Source organism: Poecile atricapillus, chromosome W (assembly GCF_030490865.1).
Source record: "Poecile atricapillus isolate bPoeAtr1 chromosome W, bPoeAtr1.hap1, whole genome shotgun sequence".
In the NCBI taxonomy this organism is placed as follows: Eukaryota; Metazoa; Chordata; class Aves; order Passeriformes; family Paridae; genus Poecile; species Poecile atricapillus.
The window spans coordinates 38,284,796-38,305,525 of NC_081288.1; the positions used below are offsets into that span (position 1 = coordinate 38,284,796).

The window sequence follows — 20,730 nt, forward strand, 5'->3', positions numbered from 1 at the left end:
TTAAGCACGCTTCTGCAACAGAAAATGAAATGCTGATTTATAATAATTTGGACATGGAAAAGAAAGGAATTCTGAAGCACTTAGACCTTTTGAAAGTCACAGGGAGTATATATTAATACATGGTTGTTTTTTGGAGTGTTTTTGGTTGGTTGGGTTTTTTTTTTAAATCTAACAATAGATTTTAGTATGGATAACAAGTTTTTGTCACCCTCATGATACAACTACCTGAAAGCATGACATTCTTTTAGCAGACATGGCACTTTGAAACTGAAGTTGGTAGCTCCTTGGAGCTACCAACTTGGAAAGAAAGCTACCAGTCTTGGAAAGAAAGATTATAAACAGCCAGCAATTTTGCATGACCAGCGCAGGCCAACAGGCTGTAGAGGATACTACAAGGGGATATGAGAGGCAGAACTAACAGTATGGTGCATTTTTCAGTCTGAGAAGATAGTTCCCTAGTTAGATGTCACATTCTCATTATTCTGATCCTGTGTAACAGCGACAACACAAACATTTCTATCTTTTCCGTAATGCACAGTATGTGGTAAGAAACCAAGCCAAACCCACCAAGATATATACTTGTGTTTTGCTGGACCTTCAAAATGAGAAATGAACAACCCAAAGCAGGCTTCACATTAAGCAGTCTTTCACTAAGCACCATGGTGGGATCATAATATCATGTCTTAAGATCAAGCACGGTTCATATTCATTAGTCTAAAGCCATCCTGAAGTATCACTCAATTTTCTTTGCTTGAGTTCAAGAGCACTCACTCTTATATTTGTTCTTGCTTCCCATATAGGAGACTTACAGTATTCTTTCTCAAGAATTTGCTTAATAGAAGACATGGTGTGATTCTTGGGGTATCCTGTGCAGGGCCAGGAGTTGGACTCAATGCTACTGATGGATCCCTTCCAACACAGCATATTCTGTGATTCTATTACATGGATCAAAAAATGTATTCAAAACATATAAGTACAGTAGCTTTTCCTAATAGTTTAGTCTATCCTTTCAGACAGGAAAATATTGATTTACATTTCCAAGGCTGTAAAAAATGATGCAGGATTTTTATTGAAAAATTATTGAACTTAAGAAGAAACTGTTTACTTGAGCATACAGGTAAGAATGCAGACCTTGTAATACATACTCTCCAATTTTATTAATACTGGGTTCCAAAAAAAATAAAAGCAAACTTTTGCTATGTATTTTTGCACCTTTTAGTGAAGTTACAGTCCAGCCCTGGATAATGTTATGCTGTTATCAATATACTTAGTGTACAAAACCAAAGCCTGACTTGCAGTGCTGTTATCAATATACTTATTTAGTGTACAAAAGAAAAGCTTGACTTGTGATGTCAAACACAGAAATTTTAATGGTTTTCTCAGGCCAAGATTTCAGCTCACTAGCATGAAAGATGGAACAGAACAAGGTAAAGACAAGAATAATTTTCCTAATTGGAAATCTAAAGCTCTTTTCTAGAAGTGCTGACTGCATTCCATCTCAGTATTACTTCCTCCCTTTCAACTTGCTCTCTGTAGAGACAAGCAGTGAGAACAGATATAGCTGGATTCTGTACTAACTTCATGTAACTGTTTCTTATTGTGCTGGCAATCAAGGAACAGGTCTTTACCTTGCCACTTTTTTATTTCTACAATTATCAACTTTTCATAATTTGGGTTACTTTTACTGTTACCAAGTAGCACTACAGCAGAAATAAAGAATCTCTTGCCATTAAAGGAAGAATTATTGGAAGGAATTGTCCCAGCAGTTTCAAGTATGAAAAATTTCTATATCTCTAAAATGAGATCTTTTTTCACACACTGGATCCCACGCTTGGACATTAGCTGCTCTGGAAATTCTGTCAACTGGAAACACCAAGAAGGCTCTCCGGCACACAAATCTGTCAGAATGTCTTCCTTTAGTAGCGCAATGCTACCCACTGACATAAAGCAAATGAGTCACATCCTAGCCTTATCCCTGGTTAAATTGATTTAGGTAGATTAAAATTACATGTTTGAAAATAACCCGACTTCATAAATAGGTAAATTAAAAAGCTGTTAATTTTTTTTGATGGAGAAGGACCTTGGAAATGTGTTTCATTTACCTTGCAGGGCACAAAAATTAATAATATCAAGGTCAATGAAGAAGAGAGTTGACCTTCGAAGTAATTTGTTTTAGTTTTCAACTGTCAGATTCTATATGAGTTATGAATGTAGTATTCACTCTCTTGCCATGTAAACTGACATGGGATTTGTTTCACAAAATGATGCTTTGCAGCAGCTCAGACTGCAAGTGTCACTACAAAGTGAAGTGTGGAATTCTAAAACAATTTTAAAGTTATTGGTAGAAAATACTATTTTATTTATGCCAATGTAGAAAAGTTGCTAGTAAAATGAGCCATAGAAAAATAAAAATATTTATACAAATAGAGAGTCAATCTTTCTGTATTCTTTACTACATCCTGTGTCTGCTGCAATGCAAGGAGAAAGTTGCTTAACTTAAGATATTTTGTGCTACATCGTTCTGTAAGTATTTATCAGGTTGTTTATGCAGACAGTGGTAACATGCTTTAATTTACAATGTTTATGCTGATAAACTGTTACTGCAGGCTCCAGTAAGTCTTTTACCTATCCATCTAATGAACAACTGGACTTAAATTAGCTACTCATTCAACTTAAGTAATTTATCAGTTACCTTAAGGAGACTAGATTTTGTAGATCAGTAAGAATAATAGGAAGCTCTTAGTCAAATATGTAGGCTACTCAATCAACACGCAGAATTGTTTACAGACTCACATGGACAGGTTAAACAAATATGCAGCAAAGGCTTTGTCAAAGCTGCAAAGTCAAGCAGCTGAAAGTTTAGAAACATTGTACTCCTAGTTAACCCCCTAGAAAAATTTTGGCCTCTAGTTAATCTATTTGTCACACAAAATTATCAATATGGCATCAGAATTTCACACCCACCATCAAGAACATGAATGTTTTGGAGAATGAGTTAGCATGGTAAAAGCAGTCCATAAAAAGTCATTCTCTTTTTTTAAAGCTGAGAGATAAATATGCATCACTAGCAGAGTTTAAAGTTCGGGCTGCTCAAAAGCTGCAGTGGATTTTTTCATTTACATCTGAACTGCTACTGTGAGCTGTAGTTAACACAGCTGAGAGATAAAAACTGGTATTCCACCTGTGATGAATTTGGGCAGAATTCTGTGTCCACATGTAAGAGGTGAGGAAAAGAAAAGCACAATTTTACTGAAGTCATATAGTGGACACTAAGCAGAAAGAAACCATGGAGAATTCACTGGACTAAACTGCTTCAGCAGCTCCTGGGCAGTCTCAGTGTATCCCTATGCAGGTCTTCTGTTGGATGCTCCATATCACAAAAGCCTAACACAAAAGCTCTTAGAAACAAGTCTAACACCATGGAAATTTCTGGAAAAACTGAAAGGAAAAAAAAAATTAAAAAAAAAAATAAAAATTGGAGGAATGGAAATTCCATTAAGTTTGAGCTACTAAAGACCCCATTTTTAATATGGATACCACAAATATTTTTATAAAAATTTTGAATATAAATAATGTAACTCTAAGAAAACAGAAAACTCAAGATTTTGCTTCCAAGATAACTACAAGTTCTATATCAAATCTTATTTTTAGACTGAACTTGAAGGTATTATTCTAATAAATTCCAAAAATGGGATGAATATCAAAATACTTGAATGAAACTGAACGAAGTTCAATGACAACTACAATGAAAACTACTAATTTAAAATAGTTGGGCATTCACTTCAATCACAGCATTCTGCCTGTGCCAGTTTTTTGGGTTTTTTTCTTTTTTCTGCTCTAGGCCAGAATAGAACATTTCAAAAGACAAATAAAAAAGTTTTTCTCTCGGGCCTTGACATTAGCTTATGAAAAAAGTACTAAAATTTAAAATGCAAGAGAACAAGTGAAAGCTATTTGGGGAGCAGGAAGAAACAACCTAGCTCAAGAATTTAGTAGTTATTGGAAACTTGACAATAAATTGTAGAGGAGACAAGAGTAAAGTAAAAATGTAGACATGCATTACAAAGGAAAAGGAAATTTTCTGAAAACTATAAGGGAAAGGCTGAATAGGAACTTTTTCATATTTTATATTTCTGAGAAAGGAGAGCCATTCAGTGATATTACTTTTCCTTAATGGAATTAATAAAAAAATAAAAGAAAGGTCTTAGCCAAAAAGTTCAGCATCTTCTCAAATACTCATTCATTTTCAAAGTTTATTTTTTTTACTAATAATGATAAGTAGTCACAGGCACATGTTTCTGTCACTGCTTTTGTTGGCTGACATTTGAATTAATTTTTAATTTGAAAAACGTACTTTACTTTAAAAGTAAGCCTAATACATCACAAATTACAGTAAATAGAATTGCCATTTTCTACAGCATTATGATTATAGACACCACAAGAAATAGCCGAAAATTACATGTGTTTAAATATGGACAATGCTGTTTAAAGGTCAAATGGATGTTTTGTGTAAAAACACAACAAGACAAACAAATCTAAATCCCAAAGCCTAACACCACATTTTCAATCCCAGGTAAAAGTCTACTTTAGTATCAGTAAAGTCCAGGTTACCAGCACAGGTATCAGCACCGAGCTTGTACAGAGGTGCTTGATATGCTCTGTGTCTTTGACACTGCTGTCAAACTTGTGCAGTAACAAGAATACTTGAAGAGTAGTGAGTATGTTGAAGAAAGAAGTTCACATTTCCTGATTTTATTTATGTGTCTTAAATAAAATATCCTAAGTATTAAAAAAATGGAAAAATGAGATATTAAAAATGCTGCTATTACTCTTGTTCAAATTATTTTTCCATGAACCACATTATTACTAGCTGATAAAACCCCTTCCTTAGCATAGCCTTGGGCTTAGAACACTCTAATGCAATGGAAATTTTTTATTTATCATTCATTTTAATTGGCTAAAAATAATTAAAAATTGGCTAAAATAGATTAAATAAAATTTGTGAATACAGTCTTTAAATCAAAATAATTTAAAGAAACTACTGCCAGAATGAAGAAGACTAAGCAGAATAGGAAAATGTTGAGATGATAGCAGCATGAAATTTAAGACGGGAAGTGTTCACATTTTGTGAAAGCAAACCAAGGTTACATAGACTTATGTTTTACATTTCAAGTGACACAGCAAACATCAGTAGTGGTGATCTGTACAACTTGATGTGCAACAGCTATTTGGAAAGGATACTATGGTCTAAGGGGCATAAACAAGGGGATTATTTATAAATCAAGAAAAATAATGGTTCCATTAAACAAAATCCCTGTGTCAGACGCTACATGTAACTTCTCCAGGTTTTAATCTTTGTAATACCTGTATAGATGATTTTAAAGGCTTATTCTCTGAGCTTCAGCTTTCCTTAATGCAAAGCAGATAAAAATGACCTAGCTATTTATCTTCCCAGTGGGTAAAAATGTGACAAAGGCCAGCTTCTAATACATAAGAATCAAGAGAAGACCAAATTTAATAGACAAAACTTGCTTATTCTGCAAGTTGCAATAATGGAAAAAGAGATATGCATAGCAGCATTCATTAAACAGAAATCTGATGAATTTACAATCAAAATTTCTGTAATTTGAGCCAGTATATTTTCAAAAATTAAATATACCTCTTGCAAGAAAATGTCTTTTAACATATTGAATTGTTCAACATTCGACATACAGACCACTTTTCTTCATGCTCAAAATTTTTCTTTTTCTGAAGACAAACTTTTCCAAAAGGCATATTAATTTAGCAGTTATAATGACTTCATGTGTTAAAATTTTCAGTAATTGATGTTTAATCTCATGCTGTAAACACAATCTAGTTAGGTAGTTTTAGTTTATTTTATCTAGTTTTTGTTCAGTCAGCAATCAGAATGTTGTACCCATTTGTACAAATGGATGACTTTGACATGCAGTGTGTTTTGGTACTTGAGATAGTCAGATAACACTGCTGCTGGTGCAAAAAAAAAATAGAAATCTGGTTGCCAAAATTAAAAATAAGATGGTTGACTTTGTGTTTCTAAAATAAAGACTAAACAACTCTGAAATGCAAGCTATAGACACATCTTAGATACCAGTCTTAAAATGTCACTAGCAGTTCAGGACACTAGAGTCAAGGATATTTAAATTCTTTAGCAGACAGACCTGGAAAGCTTATCTGGAGATTAAAAGGTTATTTTATGATGAAAGGCTTCAAGACTTCTGAATCTGTTCAGTATTTGAAAGAAGAATAAAATGATCATAGGAAGTACCAGTGAACTTGAAATAGTACTGTACAGATTATAAATGCAGCAGAATTAAAACAGGAAGATGGACAAGGAAGTAATATACCAGAGGAAAAAATGGTACTTCTTTGTGTTGCATAAGAAGCAATGGAACACATGAAGGCAGTGAAAAGACTGTTAAGGGGATTCACAGCTGCTTAAATACTCAGTGTCACTATTTGACAGCTGTTAAGTGGCTGCATCTGTCCAAAGGCACCTCGATGGAGTTGGTTTTACCACACCATGTCTACTTGCAACATGCTTGGTATGTCAGGCTTTTAACTGAAAGAAAATCAATAGGCTTACTTGTCCTCTCCTTTGCCTTTTCCTCCATTTCTTTTTCTATTTACTTAAGCATCTTCCTCTTGCTCTCCTACTTCTTGATAATCACACTACCATACTTAAACACTGTCTGACTGCTGATTCAGTTCATCAACAACCTGTGATTCTGCCACACTGAGATTAGTGGTCCATACACATTCTAAACTAAAGGATCTTCAACTCCACTTGCCATCTTACTGCTCATAGCACAGTACTATCTTCATCCCTTATCTTTCAGAAGCATTTTGAAGCTTCTTACAAGCTTTACAGACTCCTTATAAAACACATCCTCTTCTTTCCTTAACAGTGCTTTTTACTACACTGATCAATTCTTATACAGGTCTTAAAATCATGCCATCCTAACACCTCCACAGCCTTCCACATTACTCCTTTTAACATCCATTTCAGACTCCGTGGGCCTGTCGTTTAGTTTTCACTCATCCAGTTTTTATCTTATAGTTTCTTTTCCCTATTTTACCAGACTCTCCTAACTTTCAATAATATCTCTGGTGACTATTATGTGGATTCATCTTTAATTTGTGAGTCAATGGCTCATCTCTTTTACACAACCAGCCAGCTCCCTTTTATCCATGTTTAAATTCCTTTCCAATTTCATTACTCTAAGTGGCCTGATAGCAGCTCAAACTTAGTATGGCTAGAAAAAACTTTGACTTCTCTAAATCCCTACCCATATCTATTCTTCAGTGCTTAGCCTTATTAATAAAAAAAATTCTGCAGTAGCTCAGGATAAGTTTAAACTCCTGCCCTTCACTTAAATTCTCTCTTCTTCACAAAAATGAAACAAAGAGAACTTTATCCCTTAAAAGTGAAAAATACTACCCAGTCCTAACTTCTTTCTAGGTAATCATAATCTCGCCTCCTTCTCAACTCTTGCTCACTTCTTGTCTCTCCTGATTTACTTCTCAGATCATTTTTCTTCATTATACATTGAACAGTCGTATCAAAATCATAATTCCTGTTTCTGTGCTCATTTGTAACTTTTTTCAAGCTGCTCCCAAACATCTTTATTAGTCTCAACATAACCATACTAATACAAATTTTAGAAAGAACCACATTTCATGAAATCAAAGACACTAATTCACATTAACCAAATTAATTTTTCCACCTCAACATCATACAGTAATGAAACAAATCAGGTAATTTTGCAATAAAATTATTACAAATAGACTTCTAAGATGCTTGGCTGCAAATCCCTAATCCAGAGACTGGTTTAAAGTGTATCCCCTGTGTATCTAAGAACACGGTATCTGGAAGGCTGATGCAATTGGAGCCCTGTTTACAGGCAATCTGAATATGAAATTTCATTTGTGAGTTGATGATACTCCAACATAAGCAACCTTCTAACACTAGCCTGAAGTAATTTGTGGATGTTTTTGCATCTGCTTATTCACGGGTGCTACTGCACAAATATGAGATAAGGAAGGCTGAGTAAGGCTTTACCAAAAAAAGTCAATGGTTTTGTCTCTACGGAGAAAAAGGAATAAAAGTTTCCTCCTTAAAAAAAAACAAACAAAAATACCAATCCAAAAGAAACAAACAAAAAAACCAAGCCCACCAACAAAACAAAACAAAAAAACCAAACCCCAAAAACCCCACCAACCAAACAAAAAAACCCAACACAACCAACCAATCCAACCCAAGCCAACCATACTTTGGTTAAAAAAACCAAAAAAAAAGAAAAAAAAGAAAAATTTTGATAAGGTAAGTTTCACTTAATGAGAGAAAAAAATTAAATTGTCATCTTCTGGTTTGTTTTTATTCCTTTTTAATATCAAAATACACTCCAACAGCAATTCACAATTACGTATTTTTCATTTGTATCTACAAGTGAAGCAGACTAGAAATTGGTTATCAGAAAGCAGTGCCAACATGCAGAGGCACTGTCTAGATCCATCTATATCTATCATATATAAAGATATGAAAAGCCTCAGGTAAGAATAATGATCTATTATTTATCTATTATAATAATCTACTTTTTCTTACCCCTCATTCATAGCTCATTATGTCAAACGCTTTTGCCTGTTTTTCTCTAAATTACTGTGAGTAGGAAAAGATACTATCAAATCAAGACAGGAATGTTCACAGACATAAACAAACATTTTTGTTTAAAAATTCAAGAAGTCTTCTCCAGTGATGGCTAGATAGAAAAACTGAGGGGCAGAAAGTATAATCACCTCCAGCCCTCCATCCTGCTCTTCAGATAGTTTTTCCTACCCTCAGGGCAAGGAAATCTGATGTGCCAATCAACCAGCTCCTGAAATGTTGAAGAGCTTTTAACGCCAATGTGCTGTGGTAAATCAAAAACAGGCTAAGTCAAATGAACAGGCTGGATGCAAGGTACTCGGGGAAGATACAATCTATCAGGAGGTTCGAGACAGAAACCCATCCCTCCTTAAGTCCTTTCACTGCAATTCCCTGTTACATCACAGATTAGCAGAAATACAACCAGGAACTGCTAAATTGTGCTTAATATACATAACAAAAAAACCCCCAAAACCAAAACAACCGAAAAACCACAAGCAAACACACACAAAAAACCCAAGCCAGCATGGAAAATCTGAAACAACTAAACTGAAAATGTTGAGAAAATAACTCTTAAATATGATGTGTCGGCTTTAAATCTGAAAATAAGACATGATATGGCTAAACTATTAGTAAGTAAAGATTATAGATTTTTTTCTCAAGTTATATAAAAGATTCCATCCAGGTTTATTAAAAGGGCCCAGTAATGTCTCCGTATCTACATCCTTAACCATTACACTTTATTCCCACAAAATCCTATGTAAGTAGACATAAATACATGAAGCAGTCAATCTTCTATAGACTTAATACTATATGTAAGAGTGCTATTTTGCAACATTAGAGTTTTGCTGTAATCATGAGAAAAATTCATCACAAAAGTTAGTGGCAAATGTCAGTGTAAAGCTGAGACCCATCCATACGCAACACTCAGCACAGTGAAGAGTTGAAGTAGTCCAGAATATATAAGATCACTCTTCAAAATGTCTGTAAGGCTTTGTGCATATTCATCTTTCTAGAGCACAAACACTTGACCAGGAAATTTCTTACAACTATAAACCAGTATAAGAAATTTGGTACATGACCCTTTTTGGGAATGTAAGTAATTTCCTACTGAGAAATTACCTATTGTTTAATAGAAAGTCGTTGATCTCTGCCCGCCATCTGCTTAGCCCAACTGCTTATTTAATATGTTGGGTGAAAGCAACATTTTGTCTCAGAAATTACCCTTGCTGAAGTTAATGAACATCATGTTGTAATTTTAACTAGATTCAGATTTATCTCCAGTCCTAGCCAAGCATTGAGTCCATTAGTTGCTGACAGTGACTAGTGTGTTTGGCTAGCATATTAACTCACAAATTGTTCCACTAAAATCAACATAACCAAATGTGCAAAGTTATCTCAGCAATTCTCAGGTGGGATACAATCTTTATTTCAAGGTGTCATCCTTTTACAACATCTGTATACAACACCTGGATCTGATTAAGGAAACTTCTTTTGGATGCTATTATGCTACAACATTGTAGACACATATCCTTCTCTGTAAACCTCAGGATAGATCAGAAGGGCGGACTGTGATGCTTGTGTGAAACACAACCAATCACTGCTAATCTGTATTCGGAAAGAGAAAGGAACTCCTGTATTTCCCCGGAAATTGCTCACATACAAATAAAACATCCTCCCACCATAAAGAGTTTGCAATCCAAAAAATACACCATCAGATAATTTATAATTCAGAAGAATATCCTTAGACGCAGGTTATGTATAAGATCCCCCATCAGGCACCTGCACCTCTCAAAATGTGGTATGAAAGGACAGGAAGGGCTGCTGAGTTCTGCTACCACAACCCAGGTGGGAGGAGGTGATTGTCTAAGTAGCATAATGTGGCCTTAACACATACACACCTCTAGGCTCGAACATTTTACTTCTTCAAACTTTCCATGGACAAAGCGTTAGAATTGGCTTACATTTTACTGGAACCAGTTTATTCATGGTACCACTGCTACTGTGCCACTGCTAACTTTTGATCTCCAAAAAATATTTTTTTTTACAAAAACTGGATTAATAGCATACCTTACATCATTGCTGACAAAACAGCATGGAAAGAGGTTTTCAAATGGTGTCAAATTGCACATTACTAATACACTACAGTGAGTGAAGCCTTATACAAGCATGCAATAGAACAGGATGAGAAAGTTAATGTAAAAATTACCCAACTCAAAATGATGTTTTTCAAGTCCATCCTTCTTACAATGTATTGGAAGCAGCTGACTCCCAGACACCAAACTGACTGAGTACTTGATAGGTTGGCACTATCTATGTGCTGCTCAGGAACAAACACACCTGAGCAGTCATAACCACGAGGCTGCATTAGAGACCTACAGCACAAATGTGTGTTTCTTACATTTATTATGTAACATTCTCCACATAAAAACGTAGGACAGAGACTTGCAAGGTTGGTTGCCTTCATGACATTTACAAACAACAATAAAATGGGCATGTTAAAACACTGTTTGCCATAGTGTGGTCTGAATTTATCCATCTTTCAGAAGCACATACATACAGGGTATGTTTTAATCTCAAAATAACTATGCGGCTGCTAATGAAAAAAGAAGCATCAGAACACACAGCAGTAGAGGGAGAGACAGAAAAGATTTTTAAAATCTGTAATCACTATGTTGTAAACCATTTATCTACAAAATTAGTTTGAGCTTACAAGTTTGTCCAGCCTACCCCTGTATATGCATTACATAGAGTTTTGCAGCAGTGGAATGAAATTTTGCAGCCAATGCCCTTCACATGTAACTAGTTTGTGCTGAAACAATTTGTCAATCTTATTTAACTGTTCCTATTTGCTGCAGTGCAAGGAAATTCTAACTGAAAAAGGTTAGACTTCTGATGTCACAAAAAAATAGCAACAGCTGTCTTTCACAAAATTCACTAAAGCTAGCTTCCATCTTCCTTGCCAAAATTAATAACATATTCTAAGGATGCCCAAGTACTGTCATCTGTTTCACCCTTTGTCCCTGAAAAGTAACTGCATTCTCTACTTTTATGTAGGTCATTTCTCCACAATAACATTTTTTTAAATGCCATTCAGGGTTACAAAATGGAAAGAGATCCCATTTCACTGCAACCATTTGTTCCTAACACAGAGAGGTAACAGTGTGACAGCATAGAAGCTCTCTCTCCTATCTCCACCTGCTCCCTCTATAACTTTTTTAGTACTATTCCAGTAGACTTTAAATCTTACTTACAAAAGCCAATACACCAGATGTCCTTGACTGTCCCACCTGCTGGCCATGTTTACGCTCTCCATAACTGATCCACCCATCCATCTTCATGTGTGCACACATGACAGAAGCACTGGGCAGAGTGCATGACGTGTGCTCTCTTGGACCTGGTACAGAGTATGTGAAGAGTGATAGCTGTTTGTTCTAGAGCTTTTTATTTTAGCTCTAGCTGCACAGCCTCACGTGCCTTGTGCAGGAGGTTCCATGTTGACAATCTGTAATAGCTGACTTGGAAGCCATCACACTGCAGGATCTGGCCTGGGAACTGAAATACAACAGCCTTAGCTACTCAATTTGAGTTTCTCTGCCTAGGGATAATACAAAATCCCTCCTCAGTCGGTACATATCTTCCCCACTTGTGTGGTATGGTTTTTACACAGCTGTTCCTAGCTTCCTTTTTCTTTAATACAAGCCTTTAAAGAACTGTATGATGAGCTCAGGAAATCTTGGCTTCTACCTGTGCTTCTGAGAAGCAGGCTACACTGTGCACACACTTCTGTGTCACACAGCATAGCTGAAACTTGTTTACTGCTATCAAAGCTTATTTACAGCCTATCAGAAAGCTAAAAATACCTTTAATTTTCCCACAATATAAAGCAGACTGCCACTGCACTTCTCATCAAATCAGATACCCTGCCAAGGAAACACACAGGCTTCTGCATTCAGTCAGCACTGAATTTGGCTGCTCAGACCAAGGGTTACAAAGTCAAAGCCTCATTACAGAATCATTGTGCAAATACAGCAATATACAATCAAGAAATGTAAGTCAGAAAAAATAGTGTCTTGCAGACAAACATTGTACAAATAGACCTCTGCATAAACTGAACAATACCATGATATATTCCTGTTTTTCTAGAATATATCACATATTCTCAATATGTACATCTCTCCATTTTATTATCCACAAGCACAGATCAAAGTCATGTCTATAAATACATTTACATATAAATATCCACTATTTTCAGTCATTTAAACTGGAAACTACAAAGCAAGAGTTATGCGTACAGTTGCATGTATTTATATTCCTAGTTTCTTAATGATGTATTTCTTTTACTGGTGAGATGATGTTATATGAGTTTGTGATTTAATGACTACTCATCTACTCATCTCTATACAACATGTTATTAAGACTATTTTCCCACTTTTCTGTGACTTCCTACCTTACATCTCTCAGAATTTGGGGAATGGACCCAAGATTCACATATGTTGAAGAGTTCAATTATGGTAGCTATGAAGAGACCAATTATGGTCAAAATTGCTATCACTAACGCTAATTAGTAAGTAACAATTTGTTCAGAAAACTAACTGGAAAAGGAAACAAAGAAACTCATCAATGAACAAGAAAGGTCTGTCTTAGTTCATTCTCTCTTCAGGCAATGATTTATTTGGTTTTGTGGGCACTTTTTTGTAGGCTACAGCTGCTTTTATATCTCTGTTTCTTGAGATATCTGAAGAGCTAAGCCTGATACAAAGATTTGATGGATGTCTGCCTAACTAATGTATGTAGCTATTAATTTGTATTTTTCTTCTTTATTACATTTTCAGAATCAAAAAGCGATAAGCATTACTACAAGTCACTGTTATCAATATCAAGAAGACACACACAAAAGATGTTTGAACAAAATGAAATTCTACATGTCAGTAGTAGACAAGCTGCTGTTGGAAAGTGCCAGATAATTAAATTTTACAGAGAATCACAAATTTTGGACCTCTCACAGTGATGAGATCTGTCAGACACAGATAAGAATTTGTATTTTTAAAATATACAAGGTTTCATATCACACCTTCTTTTAATGTGAGAACAAAACAAACCAGTTGTTTATGCCAACAGCTCCAAGTAGTTTGTCACACTGCAAAGCACAAAGTATTCATCTGGCTGGGCCACCACCATTCTGACATCAACAGACAACATTCATAGATAATAAAGCAGGAATCTGTATTCACCCAGTTTACCAAAGAAACAGTGGAAGGACAGCAAAGGATGCATTTATCTCAGGACAGTGTCCTAACCAAGGGTGCAGAGAACAGGAAGCCCCAAAAGCAGAGGCAGGCGCTAGAAGGGATACAGCAAGTCGGACTGGCTCCAGTTGAAGACCTGGATGCCTACTGGGACCCTGCCCCAGCATGGGCAGGGTCTGTTCTCCGGCACCTTTTGCACATGCAGGACATAAAAAATTTGGATTCACAGTGATCGAGAAAGCAAATACTTTTTAACATTTTGTAGGAAGGAATGTAATTTTAATATTTTTTCTTTTCAATGCTACGTACAAAGGGTTACACATAAAACCTGATTGCTTGCTGTAAGATGAGGTTAGAAAAAAGGCCCTCAAGTCTTCCAGACTCCTGAGAAAATGATCTTTTGCTGGCTGCTCAAACTGTTTGAGAGACTGTGGTGTCTGGGGCAGAGCAGAAGGGCACTGGGAGGAGAGGCAGGTCTGCCCAGGGCTGGTCACAGCAGGTTCCAGATGCCCTCACTGCATCCACCACAGGGCACAGATGAGTCCCACAACTGATGCGGGGACAAAACCCCCTGAGAATACCTCTGGGAAATGTACTTAAGATAGTGCAAAACCACTGCCCAGCAGTGAGAAGTGAGAGAGAAAAGCATGAGAAACAGCCCTGTGCACACCAAGGTGAGAGAAGGAAGAAGGGGAGGAAGAGCCCCAAGGGTTGGAGCAGAGATTCCCCTGCAGCCGATAGTGGTGATCATGATCATGCAGGTTCCCCTGCAGCCTCTGGAGGCCCCCATGGACAACGGGAAAAGGGGGAGGAGGAGTAAGGAGTGACAGGGATCAGCTGTCACAAACTGACCACAAACCTCACATCCCACTTCCCTGCGCTGCTCAGTGGAAGCAATCGAAAGGGTTGAATGAAGGAGCGCATTTGAAAGGAACAAGGAGAGAAGGTGTTGTAGGTTTTGTCCTTGTTTCTCACCATACCAGTCTATTTTAATAAGCAATAAATTAAGTTAATCTTCCTCAAGACAAGCCCATTCTGTCCATTAAGGCAAGTGATGTCCCTGCCCTCCTCTTGAGATACATCAAATGAGAGAGGGGCTGGGTGAGAGACTGGCAGTCAGCTGAGGACAGCCCACCACTCTTGGGAATCAAATTTGGGAACTGAATTTTACACATTTAGGTAGTCCAATTATATAAAAGTGACCAAAGTTCATTATTCATTACAATGCTAAGCACACTTGCTAATAGTGAGGTGAGCAACGTTTGCTTTACAGAAAGTGTATGCTGGTTCCACCACCTGATGCCCCCAGACACCTTCTGTGAAGGCTCAAAGTTCTGGAGTGGTTTCAGAAGGTGCTTAAACTGATTTAAGGCTTTGCTACTGCCAAAAGAGAAGAGATCCTGCCCTACTTTTCACATGCACATCACTGCACTATTTTCTTGTGAGGCAGCAATAAGGCTTATCTGGCTGAAAACTACTGTTCATTTTTAGTGCTGGAACAAAAAGGGAGCATAAGATCATCACTTCCAGCAAACATGCTATCATGAAACGATACCCTTGGAGTGCTTCAGGCTCATGATCCCAATGTTCCTCAGAAAATAACTAGGCTTATGAGACTTGGATCATAGCCGCTATTCTAGCTTCACACTGGGGTTTCTTAAAATGTCCATCCTGATTTATTCACATGTAAAGATAGTGAGAAATGTCCTGCTGGGTTTTTTTGAGCCAATTTGTCACAAAATTTTTTCAACACTGCTTGACCAAACCTGTGACAGAACCGGAGGACTTTCTGAACCAATCTAAATTTATGGTCTACTAATCTGGTATCCTCTTTGTGACAAATGACAAGGTCAGTCATTTAACAAATGTGCGTGACCTCCTGCAGTAGTTATCTCTAACATAATTCATTCCATGAAAGAATACCCTACCCACTTACCCATTTATTTTTCCCTACACCTGGGGTCTTTTTCTTCCTCCTAAAAGCTTGCAATAATTCACTCAGAAACATAGCATGTGCTGAGTTGGAAGGGACCCAACTCAACTTGGAAGGGTACAACTCCTGACCCCAAGAATCCCGCCATGTGCCTAAAAATCATTGTCCAAACACTTTATGAACTCTGTCAGGCTTGGTGCTGTGACCACTTCCCCGGGGAATCTAGTCCAGTGCCCAGCCACCCTCTGGATGAAAAGCTTTTTCCAGATATCCAACCTAAACCTCCCCTGACACAACTTCAGGCATTTGCTTGGGTCCTGTCACTGGTCATGAAAGTGAAGAGATTGGTACTTGCTGCTCCTCTTTCTCACATGCTCTCAAGGAAGTAGACAGCTCCTCCCAGTTTAGCGTTCTAAGCACATTTATTTAGTATTCCTTTGTGTTCAAGTCATTAATGAAGATATTGAAAAAAACTGGGCCCAGGATGGAGCCCTTCAGAACCCCACTGTTACAACTCTCATTACCCTGTCAATTCAAAACTGTTCTGAATTTTCTCAGCTTCTTGGCTTCATTCTATAGCAATCTAATGGGGCTTTTATCCAGACATCTAAAAACCACAATTCTCTTCCCAGATATGATGTGAACTTGTAGGTGCATACTTTCCTCATGAAACTATTATTTTCCCTTGAAGTTTTAGTTTCTTTTTTGCCTGCCAAAAAGGAAAACGAAGGCATGTTCCCCCTGCCACATAAACACATGCAGAAGAATGAGCGTCTGGTTTCTGACCATTACGGATGCTGAGATTGACTGGGATAAACAGCAAGGGCTCCAAGTACCACCTCTGGCTCAGTGAGCCAACTGCTTGATTGTTCTCACGTTAACAGCTTATGTGTAATTGCTGCTGGTTTAGACTGTAACACAGTAAGTGCAGCACTGTGGGAACAGAGGCCTGTTTTGCACAAGCAGTTTTATTCTCTTTCTTTCAGGAAGAGTAAGATCTGAGCTTGACTGTATTACTTTGTGAAATTTTATTTTCCCCAAAGAAGTGTTCAGTATATCTGATTCAATCTGAATCATCCAAGCCCACAAATCTCATTGCAGCATATGTTACCAATATAAATAGTTGAATTTACTTTCAGTTGAGGAGGTTATATAAAGAGCTTAATAAGTTTCAACACATTGATTAAATATATTTTTGCATTTATTGTTCTCCCTATTTTTAATGGATGTACACACCATAGATCTATGTAACATTCCATGCTCACTGTTTCTTAATGGTTTACCTTTAAGATGGTAATAATTAAAGGAGATATATAGGAGATACAAAGGCTGACATGTATCCATCTACAGCCTAGGGACTTGAATTTATCAGTGGAAAACTGGGTCTCAAAAGAGAAATTAAGTGAAGAGTTAGTTCAGAAAAAAACCAATGTAAAATCATAGTAAGAGGTAATTTTTAAAATATTTATATTTTTAGAAGCAGGTTTACAGTCTATCAACCTTTGTTTGTGTATAATTTTGATGTTCATTGCAACAATACCTTAGTCCTTATTTCTTGCATAGTCCCAGGATTCCAGGGCACCTTGTTTTTCACAAATGGGCTAGAAACAAAACACTTCAAGGGCAGGAAAACAGGAAAGAACTCATGAGAGATTTGCTATCAACTAGCATGGTATCTTGAATTTAAATGGGTCAGACCATTGAGACTGGTTGGTCTGGGGCTTCCCAATTCTGAATACAGTCATTCTCTGTGCTCTGTGGAGATTCCCTTAGCTGGCCTGAGCACCATTCTGCCTTTTTAGAATGTTCAAAGCAACTACACTGGAAGTAATAGCTCCTGTGAGAGGAGAACTGCTTTCATCCCTGTTACTATCAAGTAAAAAATACCTCCAAAGCGAAAAATGCCACCAAAATCAACACACCATAAATACTTCTAAATGAAAAGTAGTATTAAAGAGAAATTGCATCTAAAACACTTGAAGGAATATTTTTGCCAGTATAATGGTGTTTTTTAGAAGGAAGACTCCTTGTAACACTTAAAAATTTCCAATTATTTCATATTTCACTAAACATTTCCTAATACCCAAAAAGTCTAAAAAGGCATTTCCTACTGACTCTGCTTATTACAGTAACCCCTCTAACCCAATTTGTAGCATATTATATAGACATCAGCCCACTAGGGGACCTACCAAACAAATTCTGTGACTCAGGTGACAAATTAAGAAGCATTTCTAGTTCAGATTTGTGCATGGGATCCTCAGGTTTTGCTGCAACCTTAGGCTACCGGTATAGATTTTAAAAAAAATTCTCCCAGATTCATTCATATTCCATCTTTGCTTTAATTTGCTTTTCTACTTCATATTTACCTTACAGACAACTTTATTCTATTTCACATTCCTGAGAATCTTATTGTATCTCATGGGTCTATGTGGATAATCTCTTTACTAGCAATACTCTTCAGGGCACAAGACAGTCAAATGTGCATGCAAGTCCTTGAAGCTATTGTTCAAATGGAAATTCAACTTTCAAATCCCAAAACATTTGCTTTCATTTGAATTAGTTTGAGTTATGACATTGGTGACTTACTCCCAGACACATTCATAAGATAGTATTTCATATTCTCAGAAGAAACTGCCTGTAACTGAGATATGCATGATAGTGAACAAAGATGGAAATTAATTTTATCACTGTGATGAACACACAACTACTTAAATCAAAATTTATTTGCAAGTTTTGGTGGAACAGGAACAGATTCAGGGGAATTAGAAGATTAAATATTTTTTTATAGAATCATAGAATATGCTGAATTGGAAGGGACCCATCAGGATCATTGAGTCTAACTCCTGTCATTCAAAAATGAACAGTCTCTTTATCAATGTAAGTACCATGCAGGAAATATAGACCTCCTTAGTAAATCTATTTATATCTGAATGTTAATACAATTGTGACATGAATTTCATTTTTTCTCCTAAAATCAGAAAAGGGTCTAGAATGCAAGCCTGATACTATAATCACATCTCTTAATTTCACTGTGCTGTCTACATCATTGGCACTGAATTTTATGAAATGACTACAGAAGCAATGGGACTGCCTGGTGGAGACTAAGGTGTACAAGCATTAACTCAAATGGAACTCATCAGCTAATATGGCACAACAGATATTCTGTCTGCAACCTGAAATTCACAGTACCTTACTATATGCAGCTACATTGCATAAGATACTCACAGGCTGAAGAATGAGGACACACACTACTGAATGTACTAATCAAAACCTTACTCAGAAGTGATCTGTTTAGTGGTGCACAATGGCAGATGCCACAGCATATTTTTTTGTGATGCAAGGCTGCTCAAGATCATCTATGGATAATGAACCATGACAGCTTGGGATTTGATAAAACACAAATTGATGGTGAGAGAAGGCAAAGAATACAACTACTACCGAACAAAAAATGCAAATCAACTGGATTCTTTTAATCTTTAATGTCAGAATGAAATATCATGTAATAAAACAACATTACATGTTCATAAATCTAACAAACTTTGCATCAGAAAAAGTGATTTCTTTAATTTCTTTACTATCTCCACTTTAATTATTGCAATGACATGGATTAAAGCATCTAGTAGGTTATAGAAGGTAACAGAATCTTGTTTGTTTAAAATACCTTATATGATTGGCATCAATGCAGTGTTCACAGGGGAATCTTGAATGAAGGTTCTTCTTCACAGTTGAGAAAAATATCCCTTTTCTCCCTTTAAAAGAAAGACATTCCATGTAAACACTTGCCAGTACCTATAGTGCTGTATTTTCCATCTTTGCCTACGAACAACTGCTGCTTAAAAACTCCTTTAAATATACTTGGTTTGTTCACTGCCTTTCAGCTGATTGCCTGTAGCTGATTATCATGAGATTTAATCAGACTGTTAAGAGACACAGAAGAAAAATATGTGAACAAGATTTCTTCATCATGGACTGATTTAGACTATTTTCTTAGTGTGCTGCAATATTATATATTTCTGTAGATTTCATCAGTGAGCCAAGTAAAGTGAACTGCAATGATCTCACATCATGTTTTTCTACTGCTGTAACCCACAAAATTCCTTAACTTAGCATGCTCAGTGAATTCACATGATATTGGAAAGACGTGGATGTATACTTGAACATTTTTTACCTTCTGCACACAAACAGACAATTTCAGAACAGTTTGGATTAAGGGCAAAAGTGACATCAGTAAATTCAGTCTTAGACTCAAAACAATTTCCTAAAACTGTTCAGATTATACTAGATTTTCTTTTCCTTCTCTGCTCTTCTATTTGCCTTCTATAGAGTCTCCTATTCTGGTAAATTAAAGGAATTCACATGACTTTTTCCTCACAGCTGTAACTAGAAGCTCCAGTTAAGACTGAATGCTCACTGAGCTGGAAGTTGTTTGAACAAGGCTGTTAGACATCTTTAAGATTTTTATAAATCAAATCCCTTAGACAGCAAAGGATAAACGAGTAAAAGCTGTATCAATATATTTGTTCTAGAGATGAAAGCTAGGGTACACAAATATTAAACAATATGCTGGAAGTCACATGAGTCTGGTTCAAGGATCCTTCTCAGTCTTAAATGCCTTGAATCCTTGCCCAACCTCACCCCATAAAGCCTGTCCTCAGCCCCCATATCTTATATGATTATTATCTTATTTTGATTATTTTTCTTAGGAGGAAGTACTATCAGTATTTAATTTTCTTGCACTTGACAACATTTAAAACTGCAAAATTACAAATAAAGATTTTTTTTTAAACAACGGAAGCATTGAGTTAAATCAAAAATTCATTAAAATTATTTTAAATACTTTGGAAGCTTTCATTTTTCACTGGTTAAGTACTAAGAAATCAATGCTG

The 20,730-nt window shown here is 36.4% G+C and overlaps 1 protein-coding gene across 1 annotated transcript in view; it reads right to left on the reverse strand.

The window, feature by feature from the left end:
• Positions 1–20,730, reverse strand: part of LOC131592372 (synaptotagmin-1-like) — a 336,297-nt gene that overhangs the window by 236,764 nt on the left and 78,803 nt on the right. Inside the window, exon 2 of the mRNA XM_058863843.1 lies at positions 19,506–19,593. The gene's annotated coding sequence lies outside the window, so the exon portion shown is untranslated. The remainder of the gene's footprint in view (positions 1–19,505; positions 19,594–20,730) is intronic.